The sequence below is a fragment of the Procambarus clarkii genome, chromosome 24 (assembly GCF_040958095.1).
Source record: "Procambarus clarkii isolate CNS0578487 chromosome 24, FALCON_Pclarkii_2.0, whole genome shotgun sequence".
In the NCBI taxonomy this organism is placed as follows: Eukaryota; Metazoa; Arthropoda; class Malacostraca; order Decapoda; family Cambaridae; genus Procambarus; species Procambarus clarkii.
In genome coordinates, this window is record NC_091173.1 from 36,964,704 (window position 1) to 36,973,151 (window position 8,448).

Here is an 8,448-nt window from a genome sequence, read left to right on the forward strand (position 1 = left end):
ATTAAAAGAGATTCAGAAATGATTCAGTTGAAGATGAGTTTACAATTAGTTATTAAAGAAGATCTTTCCCAATCAATTTGGACAGAAATTTCTGACAAATGAGCAAACAGAGCATTTGTTAATTTGCTATTTATTATAGAATATGTGTGCTGAAAAATTCTAAATATCAAATCTTTGGATGTTTGAACTACATAAACCTATTACAACCTTTACAAGATATTTTATTAATGACACAGCAGTCACTACGAGGTGTGTTTCTAACTAATAATTTTCCAACAGTATTTTCATAATTAAACAATACGTGTACATCAAAAAGTTCCAAGCCCTTAGCGATATTTTTAAATCCATAATAATATGATAAACGTAACACATGTAGTTGGGGAATTTTTTCACTTCATATATTATTATAATACAAGCAGTACCCGGCCACAGCAACCTTCCCTTTCCCCCCAGTCCTCCACACAGTTCTGCCCTCACCCGTCTCCTCGGCCTCCCTACCATTCTCCACTCCACCGTCCACTCTTCCCTCCCACCGTGCCCCACTCCCCTGTCCCTTTGTCCTCCCCACAATTCTCCATTCCCTTGTCCTCACCATCCCAGACTCCCTGTCCCCTAGTCCTTCCCTACCATTACCCCCCTCCCATATCCCCTCGTCTGCCCCCCCCCCCATTTCTCACTTCCGTCCCCTCATCATCCCCACCATTTCCCACTCCCTCGTCTGATGCCCTCCAAATGGTCTGATGTTCTCATCGGAAAATTGGGAACATCAAGTGATCTGATGTTCCCATCACTGAAATATAAGAAAAATAGTTAAAAAATGAAATGAAAAACCAATAAACTATACTCACGAAATGAACGGCATGGTAAACAACACAGCTCAATTCCAACGCAATTCACACAAAATAATTAAATCAAAATTAAAATAAATCAAAATCTATGAAAATTCAATTTATCAATGTAATCAGAAACATTGAAATGGAATTGTAACATATTTAGTATAGCATGTGTCGTGTTCTTAAATGCAACAGATGGCATTGTTTGTCAAGCAAAGCATAGTTTTACCTGTCACAGGTGTGGCATCTATACTTAAGATATGAACGGAATAGTAAACAACACAGCTCAATTCCAACACAATGTCACACAAAATAATTAAATATAAAATAAAATAAATAGAAATCTATGTAAATAAAATTTATCAGTGCAATCGGAAACATTGAAATGGAATTCGTGACATATTTATTATAGCGTGCATGTTGCTATTATGTGCAACTGTTGGTGCTGTTTTTCAAAAACGAATTGTTTTACCTGTCAGAGGGGTGGCATTTATATAGTAGGTATATAAATAGACGCGCCTATTCGAATGCAACGTTGTGTCAAAATTTCTAAGCAATCGTTGAAGAACTCTCGGTGATTAACGGTTATGCACAAACGAGCATTTCCTTTTTTTTTTTTTAAAGATGTACGAGATACTTGCATCGACAAACTTCCAAATAAACTTAGTGTCTGAATTCCCAGTGCATAGGTTCGAATTCTCTTCACCCCTCCTGTGGAATTTCGCATTGATATATCACGTTTATATGATTTCTCTGTTAAGGAGATATTAATAGGGTATTCAATTTATGAACACATAATAGAACACGAAACAATGGGTATAAATGAGATGATTTAATATTTAGGAAAGACCTGGGTAAATACTGGTTCAATAACGGGGTTGTTGACTGGTGGAACCAATTACCCCGTAACATAATAAACATAGGATCCCTTGATTGTTTCAATCATAGGTTAGACATATATATGAATAAGTTCGGAAGGATATAGATAGGAGCTGTCTCGAGTGGCCCAATAGGCTTTCTACAGTTTCTTTATTCTTAAGTTCTAATGCAAAGTCCTATGTGTTAACAGGCAGAATAACTTTCGTTATTACCAAATATTTCTTTCTAGATTGTTTCTTTTCTAACACTAATAATCATGAATTACTGTCTTAGGTATATTATGTTAGGTTAGGATACGTTAAGTTAGGATATGTTTGATAAAATATCTATGTTATTTTTCACTCAAATAACAAAAAATTGCAATAACATAATTCAATGAAAACTACATTAAATTCAGCTTGTTTGGCAACTCTGCCTATAAGGTACGACTGTAACACCCATGATCCCCCCCCCCACCCCCAGAGCTCACACCCAGGGAAGCCTTCTCCAAGAGGTCAGCCCAGATGGTCTCTGGATCGTCTTGCAAAGATAATTAAAATATTCCTGGCTAGTCTTAGTCAGCTAGTTTCAAGTAGGTGATACTTAATCATGATAATCTTGACTAACATATTAGGGGGGATTATAACTCCCAGAGATCTGTGTAAACACCAGGGACCTACACCATTCGGCTAGGTCAGAGGTCAGCCACACTCCTGTAATTAATAATGCCTCTCCTTGAAGAGGTGTATGGTGGTTGTCAAACATCTTAATGGTAAATTCTTGAGTGTGCACATGTGGGCAGACCTCTTGCAAGGCTCAATGTAGGTTAGCAACAGCAAATCTCCCCCCCTCCACTTTCTCCAGCTAATAGGAGGTATGGCAGTTTTGGGGGCGTGTATATATGCCCCTGTAGTGGAGTTAGAGGGACAGCGACTGCTGGAGGAACAGAGGCAGTGTAGGACACGGGCCATCAAGCGAGGCTCAGGACACAGACTCACTCAGGTGGTGGATCAGGACATGTGTGTGATGTTTCATATTGTCCATGTAAGATTTCTGAACATTTGCCGGTGTTAGAGTAGGGACTTAAAGTTGGTGAACTATCGTATTTTATTCTCAATAAATTCATGTTAATCTCTCAATCAGTGTCAATTAAACGGAACCTTTCAAACTCCTCTGTGTATAGTTTTGTTAACAACCGGCCCGTAGTTATTTGCAATTAAATAAAGGACTCTCCAAGTCAAGCAATGTTTCTTGTCTCAATGTTTGATATAGCTAATGGACAAGCAGGATTGTGGCAGCGTAGTAAATTAAATTGTTCCCTGTGCAGCATTTCCTTGGAAGGGTTCCTTTGGTTCCTGCAGTAATTATCAGTGGCACACCATACGTCAGTTTATATTACGTTACAATGATATTGTCAAGTAAAATTTGAGTTTTGTGTTACAGGAGGAAAGAGGAGAAGCAAAATGGCACCACAGATCAGTCTGCTACCTTGAAGAACTTCATCTGCTTGAGCAAGCCCGTGATCTCCTGCCTGTAGAGAGGTTACTTTCCTGGGAGCATGACCCATGCAGGATTATCATCAATGAGATGACAACGAATAAGTCTAACCACAAGAAATGAGGCACAGTTATCTTGAGGAAATTTATATAAAAGCCGGATATGAATCAGATTAAATGTACACTGATGGGTTATCTAATCCTGCCTATGGCAGAGCTGGAGCAGCAATCACTATAATTAGGAATAATGACTTTCAAACGGAAATGGCGAAATCACGCATTGAGAACGAGGCCTCTTCATCGCAAGCAGAGCTGACTGCCATTGTTATGGCATTAAGATTCCTTGTAACTCTACTGTAGTGTCTACTAAGCTCGTTATGGCAGGAATCACACAATATTGTTCTCGTGTAACTCTCACTTATCAACTTTAAAGTTATTTAACAGGCAACAATTCGTAGTGATAACTCCTGATTTCTTTTATATTATACATTTCGGTTATTTCTGGGAACATCCCACAATAAAGTACTAAGACTATAAGATATTAAAGACTCAAATATAGGAAATACACTTAGTAAGACGGTAAGATAGTAAAGACACAATGAAAATAAGATAGTAAGACACTAAGTAAAGACAGAAAGACATTAAGAAATTAAGCTAGTAAAATACTATAAGAGTAATGAGAGTTAGATAGTAAAGACTGTAAGATGGTAAGATAGTAAAATATTAGGAAATTAAGTTAGTAAGACACTAAGACAATAAAGTGAATAAGATAGTAAAGACAGTAAGATAGTAAAGGCAGAAAGAAAGTAAAGAAAGTAAGATAATAAACACTTGAACACAGTAAGATAATAAAGATAGTAAGATAGAAAAGAGAGTAAGATAGTAGAGACAGTAAGATAGAAAGTCAAGACATTAAGATAGTAAGAAAGTCATGATAGAAAGATAATAAAGCTAGTATGACAGTAACATAATAAAGCTAGAAAGATAGAAAAGACTAAAATAGTAAAACATCTCACAACTTGGTGAGTAGAGGAAGGTGTGATGCACCAGCTCAGTGTTCTTGGTCCAGTCACCAGCAGCCAGAGCCATCACCAAGATTATATCCTTGGGTCACCAGCAGCCAGAGCCATCACCAAGATTATATCCTTGGGTCACCAGCAGCCAGAGCTATCACCAAGATTATATCCTTAGGTCACCAGCAGCCAGAGCCATCACCAAGATTATATCCTTGGGTCACCAGCAGCCAGAGCCGTCACCAAGATTATATCCTTGGGTCACCAGCAGCTGGAGCCATCACCAAGATTATATCCTTGGGTCACCAGCAGCTGGAGCCATCACCAAGATTATATCCTTGGGTCACCAGCAGCTGGAGCCATCACCAAGATTATATCCTTGGGTCACCAGCAGCCAGAGCCATCACCAAGATTATATCCTTGGGTCACCAACAGTCAGAGCCATCACCAAGATTATATCCTTGGGTCACCAGCAGCCAGAGCCATCACCAAGATTATATCCTTGGGTCACCAACAGCCAGAGCCATCACCAAGATTATATCCTTGGGTCACCAGCAGCCAGAGCCATCACCAAGATTATATCCTTGAGTCACCAGCAGCCAGAGCCATCACCAAGATTATATCCTTGGGTCACCAACAGCCAGAGCCGTCACCAAGATTATATCCTTGGGTCACCAGCAGCCGGAGCCGTCACCAAGATTATATCCTTGGGTCACCAGCAGCCAGAGCCATCACCAAGATTATATCCTTGGGTCACCAGCAGCCAGAGCCATCACCAAGATTATATCCTTGGGTCACCAGCAGCCAGAGCCATCACCAAGATTATATCCATGGGTCACCAGCAGCTGGAGCCTTCACCAAGATTATATCCTTGGGTCACCAGCAGCCAGAGCCATCACCAAGATTATATCCTTGGGTCACCAGCAGCCGGAGCTAACACCAAGATTATATCCTTGGGTCACCAGCAGCCAGAGCCATCACCAAGATTATATCCTTGGGTCACCAGCAGCCGGAGCTAACACCAAGATTATATCCTTGGGTCACCAGCAGCCAGAGCCATCACCAAGATTATATCCTTGGGTCACCAGCAGCCAGAGCCATCACTAAGATTCTATCCTTGGGTCACCAGCAGCCAGAGCCATCACCAAGATTATATCCTTGGGTCACCAGCAGCTGGAGCCATCACCAAGATTATATCCTTGGGTCACCAGCAGCCAGAGCCATCACCAAGATTATATCCTTGGGTCACCAGCAGCCAGAGCCATCACCAAGATTATATCCTTGGGTCACCAGCAGCCAGAGCCATCACCAAGATTATATCCTTGGGTCACCAACAGTCAGAGCCATCACCAAGATTATATCCTTGGGTCACCAGCAGTCAGAGCCATCACCAAGATTATATCCTTGGGTCACCAGCAGCTGGAGCCATCACCAAGATTATATCCTTGGGTCACCAGCAGCCGGAGCCATCACCAAGATTATATCCTTGGGTCACCAGCAGCCAGAGCCATCACCAAGATTATATCCTTGGGTCACCAGCAGCCAGAGCCATCACCAAGATTATATCCTTGGGTCACCAGCAGCCAGAGCCATCACCACGATTATATCCTTGGGTCACCAGCAGCTTCTCTCTCTATAATACTCCCACATTTATTCCTTGCTAAACTCTTGGTAAACTTTTGGTAAAATCATCCATGTTAAGAAAATAATTATATAATTGTTCTCATTTTCTCAAACAAGTGAAGCTGAACAAACTTCAAAACAGCCGCCCCCGGGTGGGCTCGAACCACCAACCTTTCGGTTAACAGCCGAACGCGCTAACCAATTGTGCCACGGAGGCTTGGGTTAAACCTGCGTTTGTGTGTTTGTTAACTCTGTTTGTGTGTGTTTACGCGTTTCACATTTAGTTTGTCGTGTCCTCCTTGTTAGTCACAGTTTGTCTGGCAGAAAAGTCTCTCCTTATTTGTCTATTATATCTACCCAACCAGTTGTGTTGGACGGTAGAGCAACGGTCTCGCTTCATTCAGGTCTGCGTTCAATCCCCCGACCGTCCAAGTGTTTGGGCACCATTCCTTCCCCCATCCCATCCAAAATCCTTAATTCTGACCTCTTCCAGGCTATACTGTCGTAATGGCTTGGCGCATTACCCTGATAATTCCCTCCCTCTCTCAATCACATTTACTTATGAAAATATAAACAATGTTTGCCCCTACAACCTGTTCATTGATTTCATTCCATATCCTTCCATATACAAGTTCTCTATTCACCTTCAGTGTGTAAGTGATTAATAACACATTAGTTTCAATAGAAGAGTCATGAGCTGCCAATGAGCGTCCTCTAGGATCCTCAGCATCTCCAGGTTGAGACCATTCATCCAGCGTGTTTCTTCCTTGGTTCCAAGGGTTGTTATAGCCGGGGGGGGGAGGGTTGTAGAGATAAGCTCCCACAGCCTGTAAAGTGCCCGTGATGGCGTGCGTCTCAAATAGTTCTGATAACCAAGTCCAGCTCCTGGTCTGCACGTGTGGCTTAGCGTCTAGGCCTGGCGGAACTACTTCCAGAAACAGGAGAATGGGCGAAGGCGGGTCTCTGGCGCCTTAAAACCAGTTGCTTTGAGCAGATGGGACTCGTTAGCCTGGGAAGGCAGCTCATCGAGGGGAAGGAAAATCCCGAATTCAAACCTCTGCTGTCTTGCGGTTAAACCCAATCATGGGAAAGGCTTCAGGAGTCAACCCTGAGGAAAAATCAGGAGTTATAGTCCCTAAGGCAGTTTGCAGCTGTTTACAGCTAGATTCTGGCAACTCCTGCGACGACACTAGTGCCAAGCGTATCGGCGCCTGCCCTTCCCTTGGATCACATCAGTTGTGTGGAGAGTGTGGATCTGCTACATAGGCAACAGCCGGTTCTCCATAATTACTGCCCAGGCCTGTGCCCTGGAGGGGACACTCCAGCAGGCGATGGCTCTGCACGGGAAGTGACAGTTACCGGTGATAAGCCTACCACTCAATTAGCATAGATGTGTGAGGCGCCAGGGGTTGCTTCCGTCGGTGGGAGAAATCACCCGATTTCATAGTACAGCTACATCCCACCTCAAGCTGAGCGACCCCCAGCCAATAAGGTGCTGTCCCGTAATGGTCCACTTGCTCCACTGAGTGCGTGGGGCTTAGGCCACAATCCAAAAAGCGGATCGTCAACCATGCACCAGGCAAAAGAAAACACAGAGTCACCCAGCTCTCAAACTGGACACATGGAATGTTAGGACTATGACACCGGGTCTCTCGGAAGATCCACTGGAAGTGACCGACGCCCGCAAGGCAGCTGTGATCAACAATGTACTTAGCAGCCTCCAGATGGACATAGTCGCCCTGCAGGAGACACGTCTGCCTGCGACCGGCAGCATACAAGAGAAGGACTTTACCTTCTTCTGGCAGGGCAAACATCCAGAAGAGAAGGGAGCATGGCATTGGCTTCGCCATCAGGAACAGGTTGTTAGGGTCCATCGTTCCACCCACGGAGGGGTCTGCAAGGATCATCAAACTTCATCTTTATACAGCAACAGGAATTGTCAACCTCATCAACGCCTATACACCAACACTGACCTCCTCTACCGAAGAGAAGGACGAGTTCTATGATGACCTCGGCCTAACTCTCAGAGACATGAATCAACAAGAGCCAGTCTTCTTCCTGGGACATTAATGCCAGAGTTGGTTCTGATCACAGCTCTTGGCCTTCCTGCCTGGGCCAGTTTGGATTTGGGAAGATGAATAAGAGTGGGCAGCGCCCCCCTGGAGTTCTGCTGTCATCATGATCTCTGCATCACCAATTCCTTCTTCGATACCAAGCCCCAGTATAAGGTTTCCTGGAGACACCCGAGGTCTAAGCATTGGCACCAACTCAACCTGGTACTTACGGGGGGGGGGGGGGGCTTAGCAATCTGAGAAACGTCAAACTGACCCGCAGCTTCCAGCTCGCAGATTGTGACACCGACAACTCTCTCGTCGTTTGCAGAGTAAAGTTCCAGCCACGGAAAATCCACAGATTAAAGAAGGAGGGAAGACCAAGCATTAACGTAAACAAGACCCGTGACCTTCACAAGGTGGAGGAATTCACTGCTGCGCTGGTAAATGACCTTCCTGTACCACCCTGGATAGCGCAAGTGAGAGGTGGTTACATCTCAGGAGCGCTATTTTCAACACTCCCATATCCACCTTCGGTAAGAGGCAGAACAAGTCAGCGGATTGGTTCAAATCC

General features: G+C 43.6%; 1 non-coding gene across 1 annotated transcript; it reads right to left on the reverse strand.

Moving 5' to 3' along the window:
* Positions 1–5,966: 5,966 nt before the first annotated feature.
* TRNAN-GUU (transfer RNA asparagine (anticodon GUU)) lies at positions 5,967–6,040 on the reverse strand. Its single transcript has one exon. It is a non-coding gene; the product is annotated as a tRNA-Asn (tRNA).
* Positions 6,041–8,448: the final 2,408 nt, after the last annotated feature.